General features: G+C 43.4%; 1 non-coding gene across 1 annotated transcript; it reads right to left on the bottom strand.

Moving 5' to 3' along the window:
• Positions 1-13990: 13990 nt before the first annotated feature.
• trnaw-cca (transfer RNA tryptophan (anticodon CCA)) lies at positions 13991-14062 on the bottom strand. The gene has a single exon. It is a non-coding gene; the product is annotated as a tRNA-Trp (tRNA).
• Between the last annotated feature and the right edge of the window lie 2067 nt (positions 14063-16129).

Raw genomic sequence — 16129 nt, 5'->3', positions numbered from 1 at the left:
GTCCTTGGCGTTATTAGCATCACGCTCCAAACAACTGAGCTCACCGGTTATGTATGCATCTTAGCTTCATGGGCTTACCCGCGTGTTGGGTAGTTTGTGTTTATTTTTACACCAGCTGACAGGGTTTTGCAACGAATATTGAATAAACCACATCCCTTAAACATTGTTACTTTTTTCTGTATATACTGTCGAGGATGTAGATCAAAATTAACAAACAAAGAGCACTTTAATGTAACAAATTAAATTCCGATCAATATTATTTTACTAACAATGAACAGCCCATCCATAAAACACTGCCCCGCTATAAAACCTGTGGGCAGGACCCTGAGCTACTGTGAAAATGATATCACCGCAACGTGATTCGATCACGCTGCGTTTTGACGTTGAGTCAGATGTCTGTCTGTCTATCTGTCTGTCTGTTTATGCGTCTGATTGGGTCTCTGCCTTATTCTCAGGGCAGGCTTTTTGTTTGCTGGCTGCAGGCCTCGCTCCCCGACTGACTGAACAACGACCGGGCCGTGAGTCAGAATCAATGACTGTGACTGACTGTCTGCCCATTTATGGCCCTGAATGGCCACATTTCTGATTTCCTGCCTTCGCCCTTTGTCACAGGCCTGTCTCTCTCCCTTCGGGTGACAACACACCCACAAGCTTCACGACTGAACGCAGGTTTGGTCAGTCTGTCCTCGCAGGTCCTTCGGAAGCTAATGATGTTGAACTGAATTATTTTTCCTGGGTGACATGTGAAGTTTTGTTCATTGAAATGTTTGCGAAAGAGAACGGAGGAAATAGTTAGTGTGCAACTCGACATTTCTCTCCATTGGAATGGAAAACGTGATTGGATGGATCGAAGAGATCTGAAAGGATGGCCGATCGGCTGCGGCTGGTACTTAATTCTGCAGTGGCTGCAGTGGTTTATTACCGGTGGTTTATTACCGGTGGTTTGTTACCGGTGGCTTGTTAGGCTTGGAGTGTGATTCTCGCTTTGGAATATTTGACGATTGATTCTGAGCGAGGTCCAGTTTCTCAATGTTGTTTAAAGCTCAAATAAATATGAACCAGATTTAACCAACCGCATTTCTCTCCTTCAAACAGATACTTCAGCGGACGAGTGTCCAATAGTCTCTTACAAGACATTTGAAGGAATCTCTCCCGAGCTCCATGTTAAATTCTTGCTCGTTCGCAGAACTTGACATTTGTTTCTATCCTTTAATCTGTCTCTTGACTCTCTGTGTTTTCACCTCATGGACTTCTCAGGCTTTATTAAACGGCCAAGAATGATTGAATCTGCAGAGAAGTGTAAAGATAGGAAGGCGGAGACGGTCGGAGAAGCAAAGTTGCAACCCAGCTGATGAATTCAGAACTAATGTCCACTAATGTCTCTTCGCCCTCACAGTGAAAAAATCAGCAATTTGATTACAGTATACTTTTGGTAGAGCGTATAATCGGCAGATGTTGAGACAGACACCAATCGAACTGTTGTCGTGGCGATGAAAGCGCCCAATGCTAAACACTAGATCACAAGGTAACGCTGAACATTCTTTGCTGTGAACAAGCTGACCAACGCGGCCTTTCCCACTTGTCATTTTCGGGCCAGGCAAGCTGCTCGCACAAAATCGCATTTTCTATTTGAACTACGATCGGGACAAAAGGTGATGTTCAGTCAATGACAGCACCAAGTGCAAGTAGTCATATACACGAAATAGAAAGTGAGGTAATATACTACCACAAGCTGCCGGTGAAAATCATTCAATTTCCCAGAATTAACGCACCGAATCAAATGTAGCTCCTGGGAAAGCTACAAGACAACGCAGGTCTATCGGGCATCGTTTGAAGCAACTGGCAGTTTAAAGTGGCATCTCCTGCTGCTTCTGTGGGGAGTGAGAGAGAGAGACACACTGTCGGTATCTGCGTACAGTTTGATTTTGTACAGAACTGCAGAGAGAAACAGCAAATATACCGGGGCTGTGAGATATGGTGTCTTATTCAAATTTAACTGCAAGAATATCCGGAATCAAATGCTGAAAGGAATGGAGAGATCAGAGGCCTGAGAATAAACACAGAGCTGAATGAATCACGAAAGAGTGAAAGAGAAATAAATGGCATCAGTTCCACAGTGTCTGGTGCGGAATGTTGAGAACTCCCCGGTGGGCTGGTGGTTTGAATTCGGTGCTTTCACCGCCACGTGGTTCGATTCCCAGTCAGGGAATGAACGTTATACAAGAATTAAGAACCTATTGAATTAACTGCATGAAGCAAATTAATCGCAGTTCGTCGTTGCATCATTGTTTGAATCAACAGATAACTTTTTATTTCAGACTGAAGGAGATACTGACAGGGTCATCAAGAGACAGTCAAAACTTTAAAAAGATTTTTGCTCTTTGCATGTGATGAATTTTTATCATTTTACACATTGTAAGTCATAAAGTAATGCAAAAAATTCAGAAGCCTTTCAACCGAGTAAGAGTCGAACCTATAATGTTTTCAATTTATTAGAAGATACGTTATTTACTGCACCACTGGCTCAGATTGCAGAAAGCAAGCATCAGCTCACACTCTCACAGCGCTGCGAGATGAACAGGTCCCGAGTCAGCCTCGGTCATGAGCACGGGACACCACGAGTCTGAGGGCATCAAAAGGCGCTCACGAAAAAATTACCAAAGAGAGGTACGTTTTTTTTCCGGCCGACGACACCTTTGCTGGTCGAACAGAACACTTCAAAGGAGTAGATCTTTATGATCGTTGGTTCAATTCCGTCTCAATGGAGCGATCAAGCAGCAATTAGCTCAAGGCCGCTCTCGTAAGTTGACAGCTTAACATTTTGGCGCTGTGGCACAGGACGCCTCTTTTCCTTTCTCAAACCTTCAGGCTTTCTGTGTCTGCTCAAACACGGCTGTTTTGCTGGAGCATTTGCCTCTCCTCACCAGCAGGGAGTGCCATCGAGCTGCAACACTTCAAACCGCATTCACTTTCAGGCAAAAAATCTTCTCCCACTCAGGCAGACAAACTCTCCCTCCTTCCAAAAGCTCTGGGCGGCTGTTTCATTCCGGTAACCTGATCTGCCTTCCACAGGATCGGGCTCTTCTCAGCATCATTCATGATTAATGTGGTTTTCCGTTCTGCTGTTGTTCACTTGCTGATGCTCGATACCGCCGATTGTAGCAAAGTAATTAATGTATTCAGAGAGCAAGGCAAGATTTCGCTGCTGGTCGTGGAGCTGCTTGGAGCCGAGTGCGAAGCAGCTGCTGTGAAGGACAATCCGTTCTTATATTTTTTGCTGGTTTACTTGAAAACAAATCTACCGTGGACGGATATCGGGTTGATTTTCTGGAAGGATCAAATCAACAGCTCAGAAAAATCTACCAAAGCCAAAGGAACAAAAAATATCTCCGTCTTTGTAAAGGATTAAATGCCGGAATTCAGAATCCAACCCACGCCTCGAGGAGAGGTGGAGACCAAAAAGCAGCGCCTTCGACCCGCGAGGCGATCGAAACTCCGAAACTGTGATTTACTGACCCTGATTTGCCCAATGAGGCGCCAAGAAAGTTTCACGTGGTCTGATTTTCGGTGGATGCTGTTGGAACGCTAAAGGATCCCTCATTGGTCAGAAATCAAACCTTTCAGGTGGTGAGCGAGAATTCGACCCCTGAACCACCAATACATCCATGATCAGTAAATGCATGTGTCCTGTTGGAATCTTATCTGAAAGAACATGCAGTCGGACAGAGCTCCTGTGATCACCCAACTCAGTCTGATCCACAGCCATGTAAGTACTGCCATGTGCCGCTGCGATCGCCGAGTGGTTGAAGCGTTAAATTCAAGATCAAATGGAGTTTTCCCTCGCAGGTTTGATTTCTGCTCGCTGAATTATTGTTTAAAGATCCGTTCAATGCTCAAATGAATGAACTGGATCTAATTCACTTCATTTATCTCTCTCAGAGCATGAGAGATACTCGACCGTGGCCGGCGCTTTTAATTGGGTGCCCAATGTACTCTTGCAACATTCAAATACACAAGAAAGAATCTTGCCCAATCTGCAACTAAAATTCTGCTACTTTGCAGAACCACCCATTTATAAGCGACTTTATTTACATGAATCTCTCTATCTCTCCTTGTCTCTTGACTCTATGTTGTCCCCTGATGGACTTCTCAGGCATCCTGGAACGGTAAAAGCTGATCTCACCTGCAACACCAGCAGGGAAAGGTAATGAAAAAAAAAGGCCGAGACGGCAGGAAAAGTAATGGTGCAACCCAGCTGATAAATTCGGAGCTAATGTCTCCACATTTATGTCTCTTCGCCCTCACAGTGAAAGAAAACAGCGTTATAAGTGAAGTACACTGATGGTAACTTATATTCTATGACGATGCCGAGACAGATTACAATGTAGCTTCAGATTAACTAATTCTGAAAAGTCTTATTTGATAAAACAAGTCGTTCATTGGAAACGAATTTTTTAAAGAGAGACTAATATTGGTGACTGGAAATAGTTAGTGTACAACTTGATATTGCTGCACATCGGAATAGAAAACGAGATTGGATGGACAGAAGAGGTCTGAAAGGATGGCCAATCGGCTGAAGACGGTGGTGAATATGCGAGAGGTCCCGGGTTCAAATCCCGGACGAGCCCTTTTTGTCACTGTTTCTGTGTTCGAAGTCACCAATTGGATTTTGATATCTTTGCAGTTATTAGAATTGAATTATATTTGAGCTCCAGAGGACAGACTGTGGAAGTTTCCAAAGCGCAACACACACGTAGTAAATAAAATGTCTCAAGATGCTGTGGAGATTGAAGCTGAATGTGAATTTAGCCCAGTTTGACCGGTCTGATTGATATTAGATGACGGGATCGAGAATCACATGTCTAAGTTTGCCGATGACAGAATTGTAAGCAGTGTAGGTGGAAGAATGAGATTACAGAGAGATATTACTAGATTAAGTGAATGGGCAAAACTGTGGCAAATTGATTTCAATGTAGGCACGTGTGAGGCCGTCCACTTTGGACCTAAAAATGTTACATCAGAATACTTTATAAATGGTAAATTGCTCGAAACTCTTGAGGTCCAAAGGGACTTCGGGGTCTATGTACATACATCATTAAACTGTCATGGACAGGTACAGGAAATAATCAAATAGTCAAATAGAATGTTGGCCTTTATATCTGGAGGGTTAGAATACAAGGGGTTAGAAGTCATGCTTCAGTTATACAAAGTTCCTGGTTGGACCAAACCTGGAGTACTCTGATCAGTTCTGAGCACCGCACCTTAGGAGTTATATATTGGCCTTGGGGGGAGTGAAGCATAGATTTACCAGAATGGTATCTGGATTCCCAGCGCTAAATTATGAGGAGAGATTACACAAACTAGGGTTGTTGTGGGGAAAATGCTGGAGTCTATAATTAAGTATAGGGTGACTGAACACCTCGAGAATTTACAGTTAATCAGAGAGAGCCAGCATGGATTTGTGAAAGGAGGTCGTGCTTGACAAACCTGATTGAATTTTTTGAAGAGGTGACTAAAGTAGTGGACAAGGGAATGTCAATGGATGTTATTCATATGGACTTCCAGAAGGCATTTGATAAGGTCCCACATCAGAGATTGTTAGCGAAGATAGAAGCCCATGGAATCGAAGGAAAAGTACGGACTTGGTTAGAAAGTTGGCTGAGCGAAAGGCGACAGAGAGTAGGGATGGGTAGGTACTCACATTGGCAGGATGTGACCAGTGGAGTCCCGCAGGGATCTGTCTTAGGGACTCAATTATTTACAATATTCATTAACGACTTCGATGAAGGCATCGAAAGTCTCATATCTAAGTTTGCCGATGACATAAAGATTGGTGACATTGTAAGCAATGTAGATGAAAACATAAAATTACAAAGCGATATTGATAGATTAGGTGAATGGGCAAAACTGTGGCAAATGGAATTCAATGTAGACAAATGTGAGGTCATCCACTTTGGATCAAAAAAGGATAGAACAGGGTCCTTTCTAAATGGTAAAAAAGTTAAAAACAGTGAATGTCCAAAGGGACTTAAGGGTTCAGGTACATAGATCATTGAAGTGTCATGATCAGGTGCAGAAAATAATCAAGAAGGCTAATGGAATGCTGGCCTTTATAACTAGAGGACTAGAGTACAAGGAGGCAGAAGTTATGCCAGAGCCGTACAAAACCCTGGTTAGACCACACCTGGAGTACTGTGTGCAGTTTTGGGAACCGCACCTTCGGAAGGACATATTGACCTTGGAGGCAGTGCAGCGTAGGTTTACTAGAATGATACCCGGACTTCAAGGTTTAAGTTACGAGGAGAGATTACACAAATTGGGGTTGCATTCTCTACAGTTTCGAAGGTTAAGGGGTGATCTGATCGAAGTTTATTAGGGGAACAGATAGGGTGGATAGAGAGAAACTATTTCCACTGATTGGGGATTCTAGGAGTAGATGGCACAGTCTAAAAATTAGAGCCAGACCTTTCAGGAGTGAGATTAGAAAACATTTCTACACACAAAGGGTTGTAGAAGTTTGGAACTCTCTTCCGCGAACGGCAATTAATACTAGCTCAATTGCTAAATTTAAATCTGAGATGGACAGTTTCTTTTTGGCAACCAAAGGTATTAAGGGATATGGGCCATAGGCAGGTACATGGAATTAGATCACAGATCAGCCATGATCTTATCAAATGGCAGAGCAGGAACGAGGGGCTGAATGGCCTATTCCTGTTCCTATGTTGCATTCCCTAGAATTCAGAAGATTAAGGGGTGATTTGATCGAAGTTTCAAGATATTAAGGGGAACTGAAGGGGTAGATAGAGAGAAACTATTTCCGCTGGTTGGGGAGTCTATGATGAGGGAACATAGCGTAAAAATTAGAGCCAGGACTTTCAGGAATAAAGTTAGGAAACACTTCTACACGCAAAGGTTGGTAGAAGTTTGGAACACGGTTCAGCAAACGGCAGTTGAAGCGACCTCAATTGTAAATTTTAAATCTTAGATTGACAGGTTTTTGTTAACCGAAGTTACGAAGAGATATGGGGCTGAGGCGGTTATAGGGAGTTAGGTCACAGGTCAGACATTTTTAAAATATTCATAGAATGTGGGCGTCGCTGGCAAGGCCAGCATTTATTGTCCATCCCTTACTGCCCTTGAGAAGGTGGTCGTGAGCCGTCTTCTTCAACTGCTGAAGTCCGTGTGGTGAAGGTTCTCCCACAGTGCTGTTAGGTTGGGAGTTCCAGGATTTTTACCCAGTGACGACGAGGGAACGGCGATATATTTCCAAGTCGGGACGGGGTGTGAATTGCAGAGGAACGTGCAGGCGGTTTTGTTCCCATGTGCCTGCTGCTCTTTTCCTTCTAGGTGGTAGAGGTCGCGGGTTTGGGAGGTGCTGTTGAAGAAGCCTTGGCGAGTTGCTGCAGTCCACCCTGTGGAAGGTACACACTGCAGCCACTGTGCACCGGTGGTGAAGGGAATGAATGTTTAGTGTGGAGGATGGGGTGCCAATCAAGCGGGCTGCTTTGTCCTGGATGGTGTCGAGCTTCTTGAGTGTTGTTGGAGCTGTACCCATCCAGGCAAGTGGAGATTATTCCATCACCTTCCTGATTTATGCCTTGTCGATGGTGGAAAGGCTTTGGAGAATGAGGAGGTGATTCACTCGCCACAGAATACCCAGCCGCTGACCTGCTCTTGTCGCCAGAGTATTTATGTGGTTGGTCCAGTTAAGTTTCTGATCCGTTCTCACCCCCAGGATGTTGATTTGAGTGATTCTGCGATGGTAATCTCGTTGAAAGTCAAGGCGAGGTGGTTAGAAAGTCTCTTGACTGGCACTTGTCTGGCGCGAATGTTACTTGCCACTTATGAGCCCAAGCCTGGATGTTGTCCAGGTCTTGCTGCATGCGGGCTCGGACGGCTTCATTATCTGAGGGGTTGCGAATGGAAATGAACACTGTGCAATCATCAGCGAACATCCCCATTTCTGACGTTATGATGGAGGGAAGGTCATTGATGAAGCAGCTGAAGATGGTTGGGCCTAGGACACTGCCCTGAGGAACTCCTGCAGCCATGTCCTGGGGCTGAGATGATTGGCCTCCAACAAACTCTACCATCTTCCTTTGTGCTCGGTATGACTCCAGCCACTGGAGAGTTTTCTCCCTGATTCCCATTGACTTCAAATTTACTCGGGCTTCTTGATGTCACACTCGGTCAAATGCTGCCTTGCTGTCAAGGGCAGTCACTTTCACCTCACCTCTGGAATTCAGCTCTTTTGTCCATGGTAGGACCAAGGCTGTCATGAGATCTGGAGCCTATTTGTCCTGGTGGAACCCAAACTGAGCATCGATTAATAGCTTATTGGTGAGTTCGTGCCGCTTGATAGCGCTGTCGACGACACCTTCCATCACTTTGCTGATGATTGAGAGCAGACTTATGGTGCGGCAATTGGCCGGATTCGATTTGTTCTGCTTTTTGTGGACTGAATTGCGGAACAGACTCGATGGGCGAGATGGCCGAATCCTGATCCCGTGTTCCTCATTGGTGCAGAATTTGGAACGATCCTGCATTGGCCAGGTATCAAGCTCGAATCGCATGATAAGCAGGCGAGAATTCAATGCCAATACCACCAATCCTCCCATGGCCATTTGCTGCATGTGTCCGTTTGGAATCCTCTTTTAAAGCACATGCAGTCTGACGGAGGTACTGTGATCCCCCTCCTCATTCTGACCCACAGCTGTGCAAGAATTACTTTGTGCAGCTGCAATGGCCTCGTGTTTGAAACGTTGGACTCACCCCACTCGGGTTTTCTTGCCCCGGTTTGAATTCTACTCGGTGAGTTACTGTTTAACGATCTGTTCAATGTCCAAATGAATAAACTAGAGCTAATTGACCGCGTTTACCTATTTCAAAGCAGGAGAGGCATTCCACCGTGGCGGGCGACCAATGCTTTCTTTCAAGATTTCAAGACACGAGAAGTATTATCTCCCAATCAGCAACTTAAATTCTGCTAGATTGCAGAACCTGGCATTTATACTCTTTGTTTATTTCCTTGCATCTCTGTATCCGTCACTGACTCTGTCTCTTGTCGACAAGTGTTTAATTTTTTACATACATTATTCATGTGTATAATATATTATATAATAATTCATGTGTTTAAATTATTATCTAAATAATTCAATTGTTTAACTTATATAAATAATTCAATAGTTTAACTTAATATATCAATAATTGAATTGTTTAATGTATTATATAATGAAATTGTTTAATTGATTGCATAAATACTTCGTGTTTAATTTATCATATAAATAATTCATTTTTAAAATTTGTTATATCATCAACTGTTTAATTTATTATATAAAGAACACAAGTCTTTAATTTGTTCATACAAAATTCAATTGTTTAATTTCTTTTATAATAATTTGTGTTTCATTTATTATATAAATAATTCAATAGCTTAATTGGTTATCTAAATAATTCAATTGATTAATTTATCATATGACTAAATCAATTGTTTAATTTATTGTATAAATAGTTCAATCCTTTATTTTTATGTATAAATAATTCAATTGTTTATTTTATCATATCAATAATTCAATTGTTTATTTTATCATATCAATAATTCAATTGTTTAATTTATTATATAAATAATTCAATTGTTTAATTTACAGTATAAACAATTTAACTGTTTCATTTATTATACAATTTATTCAAGTGTTTATTTTTATATAAACACTTCAAATGTTTAATTATCAAAAAAATTAAAGGATTTAATTTATTATACAAATAATTCAATCGTTTAATTTATTATCCAAATAATTCAATTGATAGAATTCTCAGGCTTCCTTGAATGGTGAAAGCTGATCTAACCAGCAACACCAGCTGGCTGAGACGGTAGGAAAAGTAAAGTTAAAACGCAGCTGATGAGTTCGTAGCCAATGTCTCCACATTTATGGAGCTTCAGAGCAATTCATTCAGCAAAGTGTTTCATGATAATGCAAGTCGTACATTCAAAACGAATTTGGTGAAGAGAGGATAATATTGTTGACTTGAAATAATAAGTGTTGAATCTGATATCGCTGTATATCATATATTGTAGAAGAAAGCGAGAATGGACGGATACTGTGTTCTGGAAGGATGGCTAATCGGCTGCGTGACAGCGAAATTTTACATTGGCTGCACGGCTCTGTTGCCAGTTGATCTTTGGATCTGATTCCCGCTCAGGCAATTTCACTGGTTCAAATCCAGGAGCTCTTATTCACTTTCACTGGATTTCCCACTAAAGCCCAAATAAAGTTTCACTCTCTTCGGTCCTCCATAAATCCTGATGTCGCAGCCTCTCTCACTCCGGGAGCTGGCGAACAGCAGAAAACTGATGGTTTTGTTGTCGCATCTGGAATGCGGTTTTGAACTGTTGCTATTCGCCGAGACAGCGCTGCAGGAGCCTTTAATGATCTCGTTCAGTGAAGAGAGACCGGCAGGCGGCTCCCAGACAGGGCTCAGGCCGGGACCGGGCAGCGGCTGGATGAGAGAGCGGGGCTCCTGCGCTGTTGCTGTTGCTGCTTCCGCTTCTGTGAGTCCGTGCGGCGGTCGGTACTGATCTCCCTCTTATGGATACGGCTCCAGCTATTGGATGTGGGCCTCGTGGCGCAACGGTAGCGCGTCCGATTCCAATGTCGGAAAGATGCGTGTTCGATTCACGTTTCCACGGCGGTTAAATGTCTCTCTGTTTTATAGCGGTGCCGTCTTTTTGGGATGGGCTGTTCAATGTTTGTAAAATAATAATTATTGTAGAATCATAGAATGGACACAGTACAGAAGGAGGCCATTCGACCTATCGAACCCATGCCGGCATTATGTAATGATGTGGAGATGCCGGTGATGGACTGGGGTGGACAAATGTAAGGAATCTTACAACACCAGGTTATAGTCCAACAAATTTATTTTAAAATCACAAGCTTTCGGAGATTATCTCCTTCGTCAGATGATTGAATGAAAAGGTTCTCAAATCGCATATCTTATACGATGTTGGGACAGCATCACACCAATCAAAAGGTGTCGTTGTTATTCAAACAGGCCAGTCACGGAGAACAGCACGTCCCAGTACACTCGATATACATTGTGTCTTTTACACAGGCAGGCAGAAAGAAACTCAAAATGGCAGAGAGAGAGAGAGAGAGAGAGAATTTTAAAAAACATATAAATTTTTCCCCCTTTTTGCTGGTGGGGTTACGTGTAGCGTGACATGAACCCAAGATCCCGGTTGAGGCCGTCCTCATGGGTGCGGAACTTGGCTATCAACTTCTGCTCGACGATTCTCTCTCTCTCTCTCTCTGCCATTTTGAGTTTCTTTCTGCCTGCCTGTGTAAAAGACACAATGTATATCGAGTGTACTGGGACGTGCTGTTCTCCGTGACTGGCCTGTTTGAATAACAACGACACCTTTTGATTGGTGTGATGCTGTCCCAACATCGTATAAGATATGCGATTTGAGAACCTTTTCATTCAATCATCTGACGAAGGAGATAATCTCCGAAAGCTTGTGATTTTAAAATAAATTTGTTGGACTATAACCTGGTGTTGTAAGATTCCTGGCATTATGTAAGAGCAACTCAGTTAGGCCCTTTCCTCGTAGCCCTGCATTTTTTCCGCTTCAAGTACTTATCAAATTCCTTTTTGAAAGCCACGATTGAATCTGCTTCCACCACCCTTTCAGGCAGCGCATTCCAGATTATAACTACTCGCTGCGTAAAAAAGATTTTCCTCATGTCGCCTTTGGTTCTTTTCCCAATCACCTCAAATCTGTGTCCTCTGGCTCTCGACAGTTCCGCCAATGGGAACAGCTTCTCTTTATTTACTTTATCTGAACCCTTCATGACTTTGAACACTTCTATCAAATCTCCTCTGAACCTTCTCTGCTCGAAGGGAACAATCCCAGCACGCGGCAAATGCGGTCAATTGGTTCCAATTCATTTATGTGAGCATTAAACGGACCTTTAAACAGTGGCCATGTTTTATGGAAGCCTGATCTGGTGGTCAGAAGCGCTTGGATCCAATGTCTGTGTTGTTTCTGCGTTCAAATTTCACCACTGACAGAATTTTTGGCAATGTTCATTTTGACCTGTTCACAGAAAACCCGATTGTAGAGCGATGGAGCAGAGGATGTGAAAGAAGCTGAAAGTGAAAGTGCAGATATTAGTTTCATCACGGGGACAGGACACGTTTCCACAGGTAAGGACATCTCACCTTAAGATTCTTTCCAGCAGAGTGGGACAGGTGATCAGAGTGACCGGGCTCTCGCGGCACAATCGGTCAGTGCGCGTTCTTTTTATGCCGTAGATTCTGGGGAAATGCCGAGGTTGTTAATTCGAGTCTCAGCTGGATCAAACAATCCTTTTGCTTGTGAACATTTCGACCGGAGTTGAAGGTACAATTGGTGTGTTCGAAAATGTATCAACTTATTTGAATTGCCATGTGGTTCCTCCGGACCACGCTGTTGCAATAGCAGATGAAGATGTTTAGTATTACTTGTTTACAGGAGGGAGGCTGCGGTTTTGGAGACGCAAACTATGATTTTCATCTATTTACAAATCGTGGGATTTAACTGGAAATTTAAACCAGCGCCTTCGACCGCTCAGCCAGGATACTTTCCATCCTAGACTTCAGGAACTAGTTTTACAGGAATAGAATTACCGCAAGCAAGAATTCTACCCCTCAAACTCCAATGCTCACACGTAAACTTCTCGGCATTGTGATAATATACACTCTACCATAAGTATACTTCAATCAAATTAGTGTTTTGTTTCACTGTGAGAGCGAAGAGACATTGATGTGTAGGCATTGGCTGCAGCAGCTGGCTTGCAACTTTACTTTTCCTACTGTCTCAGTCTTTTATTTCTTTACCCTTCTCTGCTGGTGTTGCAGGTTACATCAGCCTTCGCCGTTCAAGGAAACCTGAGAAGTCCATCGGGGACAACGCAGAGAGAGAAGAGCCAGAGACAGGGAGATATAGAGGGATGAATGCAAAGAAAATAAGGTGTATAAATGTCAGGTTTAGCAAACCAGCAGAATTTAAGTTACAGATTCCGTCTCCGGATCTTGCAAGAGAAGTTTTAACATCCAATTGAAAGCATCGGCTACGCTGTTGTATCTGTCATGCTGGGAGAGCATTGAAGAGATCTTTAAACAGTAGCGCTTCCAACAGAATTCAACCCTACGCTGGAAAACCCCAATTGGAATTTTGAGCCCAACGTTTCAACCATTCGGCCATCGCAGCTGTCAACCCCATGTTCGTGCAGACAGAATTCCAAATGGACACATGCAGGAACGCTAGGTACGAGCATTGGTGGTTCAGGGGTAGAATTCTCGCTTGCCGTATGAGAGACCCAGGCTCGATTCCCAGCCAATGTAGGAACGTTTTGCATTCTGCACCAATAAGTAACTTCGGAACAGGGTCCAGTGGTCACTATTAAAAGGTCTGTTCAATGCTCAAATAAATGAATTGGAACGAATTAACCGCATTTGCCGCGAGCTGGAGTTGTTCCCCTTCGAGCAGAGAAAATTCAGAGGAGATTTGATCGAAGTGTTCAAAATCATGAAGGGTTCAGATGAAATAAAGAAAGAAGAGCTTTTCTAATTTGCGGAATGGTCTGGAACCACAGGACACAGAATTGAGGTGATTGGCAAAAGAACCAAAGGCAACATGAGGGAAAACTTTTTAAAGCAGTGAATAGTTATAATCTGGGATGCGCTGTCTGTGAGGGTGGTGGAAGCAGATTCAATCGTGGCTTTTAAAAAGGAATGGATAAACACTTGATGGGGAAAATGCAGAGCAACGGGGAAAGTGCCCGGGAATGGGAAGAACTGGATTGCTCTTACAAAAGGCAGGTACGGGATTGATGGGTCGGACGGTCCATTGTATGATTCCATGATAATTGTTATTTTACAAATAGTGAACACACCATCCGCTGTGAAACAGAGTCAGCGAGACACTGAAACGCCGTGAAAATGTTTATGACCCCGACGTGATTCGAACACGCATCCTTCTGATCTGGAGTCAGACGCGCTACCGTTGCGCCACGAGGTCCATACAGCACCCTTTGAGCCGGATCCATGGGAGGGAGATCGGTATTGAACGCCACAGGGACTCTCAGAGGCGGAAGCAGCAGCAGCAACAGCGCAAGAGCCCCGCTCTCCAATCCAGCCGCCGCCCGTGGTGAGTTACCGGTCCCGGCCTGAGCCCTGTCTGGGAGCCGCCTGCCGCTCTCTCTTTACAGAACGGTACCGATCCTGTTTCAGCTCACACACAGGATCAGGAATCCCGCTCCTGACAGATTCACTTCTTTAAACCTTAGATTCAATTAATTGGGATTTAATTCAATCCTCATCTGCCCTCCCCTTTGTCAGTTCAGGACTTCATTTAAACCGATACTTGGAGCTCTGTTTTACAGGTTGCCCACTACAAACACATTTTGCTGCTAACTTCTGCTCAATAAAAAGTGCCCAGGAACTCGGGAATTTCTCCTGGGTACTGAGTTCGAGTTAAGGAACAATAGAGGTGCGATTACACTACTTGGTGTATTCAATAGGCCACCAGCTAGTGGGACGGATATAGAGGTGCAAATGTGCAGGGAAATTACAGAGAAGTGCAAAAGCCATAGAGTAGTGATAACGGGGGATTTCAACTATCCGAATATAGACTGGGATAACAATAATATAAGGCGCAAAGAAGGGGAGGAATTTTTGAAATGTGTTCAGGATAACTTTCTCGACCAGTACGTTTCTGGCCCACTGAGGAAGGAGGCATTGCTGGACTTGGTTCAATGGAATCAGTCGGGCCAATTGGAGCAAGTGTCAGTGGGGAAGCATTTAGGGAGCAGCGATCAGTATCATAAGGATTAGAATAGCTATGGAAATGGACTTTGTCCACTCTTAGTATAAATACTCAAATGGAGGAGGGCCAATTTCAGTGGGATGAGAACAGATCTGGGCCCTGGTAAATTGGAATCCAACATTGTCAGGCAAAACTATAATTGGACAGTGGTTTGTCTTTAAAAAGATGATTCGGGTATAGAGAAGGTACATTCCAACGAGGGAGAAAGGTAGGGCAACTAAAGCCAGAGCTCCGTGGGTAATAAGAGAGATAGAGAGTAAGATGAAGTGGAAAAAAGAGGCGTATGACAGGTATCAAGCTGATAACACAAGTACCAAACCGAGATAATATAGAAAGTTCAGAGAGGAAGTGAAAAAACAATAAGGGGGGCAAAGAGAGAGTATAAGAAGAGCAGACAACATACAAGGGAATCCAAAAGTCTTCTACAGACATGTTAACAGTAAACGGGTAATAAGAGGAGGGGCGGGGACGATTAGGGATCATAACGGAGATCTACACATGGAGGCAATTGGCATGGCAAAGGTACTAAATGAGTCCTTCGCATTGTTCTTTAACAAGGAAGAACATGCTGCCAGATTCTCGATAAAGGAAGATATAGTTAAGATACTGGATAGGCTGAAAAATGAGAAAGAAGAAGTACTAGAAAGGCTTGCTGTACTTAAAATAGATAAGTCAACTAGTCTGGATGGGATGCACCCGAGGATGCTGAGGGAAGTAAAGGGGGAAATTGCAGAGGTACTGGCCATAATCTTCCAGACATCCTTAGATATGGGGATGGTGCCAGAGGACTGGAGAATTGCAAAGGTTACAACCTTGTTCAAAAAAGTGTGGAAAGATAAACCCAGCAACTATAGGTCAGTCAGTTTAACCTCGGTGATGGGAAAAGTTTTGGAAACGATAATCCGGGAGTGAATTAACAGTCACTTGGACGAGTATGGATTGATTAGGGAATGCCAGCACAGATTTATTAAAGGCAAATCGTGTTTACCCAACTTGATAGAGTTGTTTGATGAGGTAACAGAGAGGGTAGATGAGGTCAATGCAGTTGACGTGGTGTATATCGATTTTCAAAAAGCGTTTGATAAAGTGCCACGTGGTAGGCTTGCGCTCAAGATTGCGGCCCCGTGGAACACAGGGAGCAATAGCAACATGGTAACAGAACTGGCTAAATGACAGGAAACAGAGAGTTGTGGTGAATGGTTGTTTTTCGGACTGGAGGGAGGTGGGCAATGGTGTTCCATACGGGTCGGTGCTGGGACC

Source organism: Heptranchias perlo, chromosome 20 (assembly GCF_035084215.1).
Source record: "Heptranchias perlo isolate sHepPer1 chromosome 20, sHepPer1.hap1, whole genome shotgun sequence".
NCBI classification, from domain to species: Eukaryota; Metazoa; Chordata; class Chondrichthyes; order Hexanchiformes; family Hexanchidae; genus Heptranchias; species Heptranchias perlo.
Note: the sequence above shows the minus strand (reverse complement) of the source record. Positions and strands in the feature narration are given on the sequence as shown.